Consider the following 6,946-nt stretch of genomic DNA (forward strand, 5'->3'; position numbering starts at 1 on the left):
ATGATCCCAGGGTCTTGGGATCAAGCCCCACATCAGGCTTCCTGCTCGGCGGGGGGGGGGGATCAGCTTCTCCTGCTACCTGCTGCTCCCTCTGCTTGTTGCTCTCTCTCTCTGCCAAATAAATCAATTTTAAAAAATCTTTTTAAAAAACTCCTGGAATGTATCCAAAATGAAATCAACCCTTAAAGATGCCATTTAATCAGATTTGCAAATGTGAATGTGATGACACCAAGATTGAGGAGCTCCAGTGCTGAGGTAAACACAATACTAACCTCACCCAAAATGATGGCATAGAAAGAATTTTCAGGGTTCAAAGCATGGTCCACTTTAAACTCACCAAAACTCAGTTACATTTATGTGAACTTTCAGAAAGCACTTTTTCTCCTCTGTTATCTTAAAAACAGGCCCTAGTGATGTTGTCAGTCCTATAGAAAGCAGTTGTTGTACCAATAGAAAGTCCAAAACAGGAAGACTGCAAGCAAACCAGAGGACCTTTACTATGGACTGAATTGAGTCTCCACAAAATCCATACATCGCATTCTTAACCCAATGTTAGATAAGGCCTTTAAGGAGGTAATTTAGTTAAAGGAGGTCATAAGGGTGGGGTTCTAAGCCAACATGTCTGGTGTCCTTATAATAAGAGGAAAACACCCCAGAGAGCTCTCTCTCTCTCTCTCTCTCTCTCTCCTCCCCACCCCACCCCCACACAGAGAAGGCACCATCTACGCGCCAAAGAGAGGGGCCTCACCAGAAACCAACCCTGAAGAAACATTGACCTTTGACTTGCGGCCTCCCGAACTGTGAGAAAATTAATTTTTGTTGTTTAAGCCCCCAGTCTGTGGTGTTCTGTTATGGCAGCCCAAGCTGACTAATACAGCCTGTCTATTTCCCTTAATTCAAGTCTGTTTCCCATCTCACCAACATTGATGATTATCTTTTTGGGAAAAAAAAAATGAATTATCAGTAGTTAAAGGGCCCACAAATTAGTATTCCTTAGTATGACTAAGGAATCTGGAGGGCATTGTGCATATGGATATTTATGTGATAAGAAAATTCTTTGTTAGGCTGTCAGTGTATTTTGTTTTATGGGTGGGTTTGGGGTCACAAAGGGTTACTCGCTGAGATCTAATAGTATACTGTTCATGGGGGAAAATATGGCGTTGGAGTAAGTCATGGATATCTAACTTCAAATCCCAACCCTTATTATTTATTAGTTGTGTGATGAGAGGCAATTTCTATAATTTCTCTGTCAGTTTTTCTCATTTCCAGAAGGAGAGAATTCTACCTCTCTTCACGGCTGAAAGAAATGTGATATTGTACTCCAGGTGTCTGGCAGAGAATCAATACTATTTTTTTGTTTTCTTTGGGATTTCATAGGCTTCCAGGATACCAGAATTTGCCGGAGCTACTTAAGAAGCAAATATCGCGATGGGAAATCTCACTTGTCTATGTATGAGGGTACTCAGAACATTCTTCTGGTGGTAGGGCCAAAAGACGAAGTAAACTTTGATCAGTACTTACTCAACTACAGGTCACTGCTGTAAAGAAGGTTACTGGACTTGACCACAAAAGAACTGGGCTTGAGACCAGGGTCTGCCGCTTTCTATGGAACTCAAGACAAGCTCTTTTATTTCTGACCTCAAGTTCCTCATCTATGAAATGGGAATAACTATCTCTTTTAACCTCACAGATGTTTGTGGGATTCAAAGGCAATACGCAAAGCAAAGAGAAATTGGATTCTAATAGGAAAGAATCATTGGATTTGCATGGGAATTCAGACTATAGTGCATGTATTCATGCAACCAATATTTAGAGAAATGATTCTGGGCCCTGTGCTAGGCACAAAGTCTACCTTGATGAATGAGAGGAATTTGGCTCCTGACTTCAAAGAACCACCCATCAAGCAAGGGAGGCAGATACTGAATACACAAGAAAACAAATACATGTATTATTTTAAGCTATGATGAGTTCAGGGTGCTTGGGTGGCTCAGCTGTTTGGGCATCTGCCTTCAGCTCAGGTCATGACCCTGGCGTCCTGGGATCAAGCCCCACGTTGGGCTCTCTGCTCCGCGGGGAGCCTGCTTCTCCCTCTCCCTCTGCTTACTGCTCCTCCTGCTTGTGTTCTCTCTCTGTCTCTGTCCAATAGTTAAAATATTTTAATAAGTAAATGAACCATGATGAGTTCTGTAAACAAAAAGAATAAGCAGTCATGAAGAAGCATTTCTAAGCTGGGGTGGGGGACAGAGGGTCAAGGTCCGCATCTCACTGCTGGGAGGAGAGAGGGAAGGACGGTATCCCGGCCGCTGGGATGTGGGGAGGGAGTATTGGGCCCAGAGGGAGAGAAGGAAGTATATACTGGAGTCAGATATATTTTGCAGGTAGAATGTCCAGGTGGGTTTGCTCAAATAAGCAAAGGCAGCACGGTCACCTCCCTATATGGGGAAGGAAATGGTATAAGCAGGAGGAAATAGCACAAATCTTTGTGAAGAAAAGCTTTTGCTAGATGAGTAACTTTTGAAAATTATTGGCAAGTCTGATTTGAAATATTTTGATAATTCTTCCTTTTCCTGACAGGAAGAATAATGTCACTCCACCAATTTCACAACAAGAAATGAAGGCAAAGCATTGCTTGGGGTTGGAAGAGAAAACCGGTCACGATTTTACTCAATAGTAAACAGTCAATGTATCTTACCATTGTATTTCTCTCATACTGATTGAGTATAATAAGACTTTGTGATTATACTTCAGCTTCAATATCATAAGTTGTTATTTGCCTCTGCAACTTTTCTAAAGTTTCCCTATTTGTGCCTTTCAGAGAAGTACTTCTATTTTCTTCCTTCAATTTAAGTCACCATAATTATTTTAATTATATCTCTCCTTCTATTTTATATCCTATTTTTTTCTTTTAACCTCAACACAATAAAAATAACATTTTGACCATTTTTCCAAGGACAGAAGTTACGAAAGGAACTTCAGATTGTAGATACATCAATAAAACCAGATAGGCTTTTCCAATGAAATACCCGCCAGCAGAAATTTGGAGTTACGATACTTTCAGGTTTCGATCATCACCACATTTCAATCTGGCATCTGCTCTTCATTATTAATACTCTCAAATATTTCTCTTTCAGGTTTGTCTGCTTGCATAATACTCTGTTCTCTGGAGCTGGTCGGAAGGGAGGCAGCCTCTTCTCTCTCAAGGAGCTCGTAAGCTGTCTGTAATTCCTCACCCTCCAAGGGATTTTCTCACAGCAAATGTTTCCATAAATTCCTTTCTTTTCAACTTCTGAAATGATTGATTCATTTTGTAATGCATTTTTCATTCACCCGTGTGCGTATAAAAATAAATTATCGTTTACACCATTGCATCGATATAGTAATGTCACTATCTGTTGCTAGTATTAAAGATCCTATTTATACCAAACCCATGTGAAATAGACTAATAGTGACAACACCAATAATGTCATATATTCATGTTTAGTCTCTTCTCCGAACCTTGAAATGTGGCTAAAGTAATAAGTAATTAAGAATCAACTTGTTCTAGGGAGATTAAGTGATTTTCTACTATCCAATAATCTAATGATTAAGTGATTTTCTACTATCCAATAATCCACCTAAGGTTCAGAGGGAGATGCTTCCAACTTCTCAAGAGTCTCAGCAATGACTTGGCTGGGACCCCAAGCCCTCCCTAAGTGCTCTCTCCAGGAAGGAGAGATAGACCTGGAGTATAGATACTCTTGGCCTCTTTTGTGTTTTCAAACTGGTCAGAGCCCACCATACCTCAAGCCACTCCGCTTAGGGTCAATGATGTCAAACTAGCTTATCTTCTCTCCGGGCCTCTAAAATTCCATAACCTTGAGGACTGGGAAAATGGTCATTTTAAGTAGCCTTGGTTCTATAGATAACATAAAATTATCCCAGGAATATATTTGATTTTGCTTTCTCATATGGATATCTCTGCACTCTATGCTGAATAACACAATTGTAAGGAGAAAAACCATCGCTATAAATCCTCTTACTACAATACTTCAAGGTTTATGTAAGGTTCCTATCCGTTTCTCATTTTTATTTTGATCCACACATCAATACTATGGGGAAGGAAGACTAGTTACTGGCCCTATTTCACAGGTGAGGAAAATAAGAAACCATGGTGGTGATTTTGCCCAAGTCCCAAAGCTCACACTTGGTAAGTTCCAGCCAGGCTCTCTGACGCCCACTCCCAGTCCCTTTCTTGCGTAGCGAGAGCCTCTGGGCTGGGGACCCACCCTCCTTCCATGCCCAGGCCAGGATAGAATCTGTACACTGACAGACTGACAGATAAAGGATGCAGGAGAACAATGTGTGTATTAAATTATCTCAGTACCTCTCCCTATAATTTGACTTCATATGGAGCTGGCTGCCTTTTTTTAAAGAGCTATCAGTGGGTGATCTCAGAGTCGTGAGATCAAACCCAGCTTCAGGCTCTATGCTAAGCACAGAGTCTGCTCCAGAGTCTCTCTCCCTCTCCCTCTGCCCCTCCCTCTCGCGCTCTCTCTCTCTCTAAAATAGATAAATATATTTTTAAAATAAGTAAATAAATAAAAGCTATCAGTGTATTTTCTTAGTTTGGGCCACTGTGTATTAGCTTATTGCAGATTGACTTTCCCACAAGAACAACTAGAAAGGCCAGAGAAACGTAAAAAGAATTATCTTTGTGTGTGTGTGTGTGTGTGTGTGTGTGTGTGTGTGTGTGTGTGTCTGTCTTCAACTCAAAGATTTCTCTTATGACTTTCTTTCTGTGTTTAGTTTACTACACTAACCCTCGGTGTGGTGTGTTTCTCTTCATACGAAGTGTGTGTGGGGTTGACGGTGTACTTCGTGGCTTACTATCTCTCACCAGTTCTTTAGTTTTAAGCTTTGATTACTCAAGTATTGCCTATCCTCTCGGGTCCTCTTTTCCTATTTTTTTTATTTCAGGTTTTTATTTTAATTCTGGTTAGCTAAAATATAGTGTAATATTGGCTTCAGGAGTAGAATCTAGCGATTCATCACTTCCACGTAGCACCCGGCGCTCACCCCCACACGTGCCCTCCTTAGTCCCCATCACCCGTCTGGCCCATCCCCGCCCACCTCCCCTCCAGCAGCCCTCAGTCAGCGCTCTATAGTTAAGGGTCTCTTCTGGTGTGTTTTCTTCTCTCTCTCTTTTTCCCCCCTCCTGTATGTTTGTCTGTTTGTTTCATAAGTTCCACATATAAGTGAAATCATATGGAATTTGTCTTTCTCTGACTGACTTAACCTTTCCTATTTTGGAGCCATAATTCAACATATGTTAAACCCTTTCATCAACTCCAATGTATCTCTGGGACTCATGCCCGTATTTTCTAGGAGAAGAAGACTTCTCAACAGAAACAAAGGAGTCCAGAAGATCTGAGAGTGCAATATTCAGATTAGTGAAAGAAAATAAATGTCACTTTAGATCTATCTACCCATTAAAAATACCATTTGTAAACAAAAGCAAAATAAAGATATTTAGATGACTAAAACTTGGTAGAATTTGTAAACAGAAGACCCTCCCTTAAAAAAAGAATCCCAGAAGGAAGAATAGAGACAACAGGGGTAACAAAAAGCAAGAAAAATGATAAACATGTGGGTAAGTCTAAAAGAATATAGATTTTGTAAAATAATATTCCATTGACTTTGAAACACCTAGAGAATGAAAATATAGGACAACAAAAGCATAAAATATGAAAGAAGAGTTCCCCACAGTATGGGAATGAACAGTCTTTTGAATAAATCATGATGGGTCAAGTGGATATCCACATGGAAAAAATATATTGGCTTAAGCTTCATACCATAGACAAAAATCAATTCTAACTAGATTCCAGATCTAAATGATAGAAGAACAATACAGCTTTTACAGAGTAATATGCAAGGATATATTTTTCCCTTTCTCTTTTTTTAGTTTATATTTAAATTCCAGTTACTTAACATACAGTGTAATATTAGTTTCAAGTGTACAATATAATGATTCAGACCTTCCACGCATCACCTGGTGCTCATCACAAGTGTACTCCTTCATCCCCATCACCTAGTTCCCCCATCCAACACCCACCTCCCCTCTGGTGACCATCAGTGCGTTCTCTATACTTAAGAGTCTATTCTTGGTTTGTCTCTCTCTCTCTTTTTCCCCCCTTTGCTCATTTGTTTTGTTTCTTAAATTCCACATATGACTGAAATCGCAAGGTATTTGTCTTTCTCTGACTTATTTTGCTTAGCATTATACTCTCTAGCTCCAACTATGTTGTTGCAAATGGCAAGATTTCATTCTTTTTTATAGCTGAGTAATATCCCATTTTATATATGTGTGTGTGTGTGTGTGTGTGTGTGTGTACCACACCTTCTTTATCCATTCATCAGTTGATGGGCACTTGAGCTGTTTCCATAGTATGGTTATTGTAGATAATGCTACCATAATACATCAGGGTGTATGTATCCCTTTGAATTGTATTTTTGCTTTCTGTGTGAGGATATCTGTGTGTGTGTGTGTGTGTGTGTGTGTGTGTGTGTGTGTGTGGTTTTTGACTTTAGGAATAGGCTAACTTTTCCTAAATAAAAGACAATAAACATTGACTATAAAAGAAGATATTGGTAAATTCAATTACATTAAAATTATGAACTTCTTTTGAATATTTCAAAGTGCAAAGCCAGAGCAGAAAATGTGTTTTTAATACATATATTCAACAACAAGTTTGTTTCCAGAATTCCTTTAAAGTCTGACAAATTAATAAGTGAAAGACAGGTGCCCCACAGAGAAAGACTTGATTACATGAGTTTATGTTAGTCTTCTTGTCACCTGAACTAAATCATCATAAATCAACAGTTATGATTATCTGTAGTAAAATAAAAAGTAGAGGATATATAGATGTTACAATACTTCTCAGTGGTATATAAGCATTCATATTTTTAT

The sequence above is a fragment of the Eumetopias jubatus genome, unplaced genomic scaffold, assembly GCF_037043125.1.
Source record: "Eumetopias jubatus isolate StellerSeaLion01/CBP00866 unplaced genomic scaffold, mEumJub1_p1.0 scaffold_5, whole genome shotgun sequence".
NCBI classification, from domain to species: domain Eukaryota; kingdom Metazoa; phylum Chordata; class Mammalia; order Carnivora; family Otariidae; genus Eumetopias; species Eumetopias jubatus.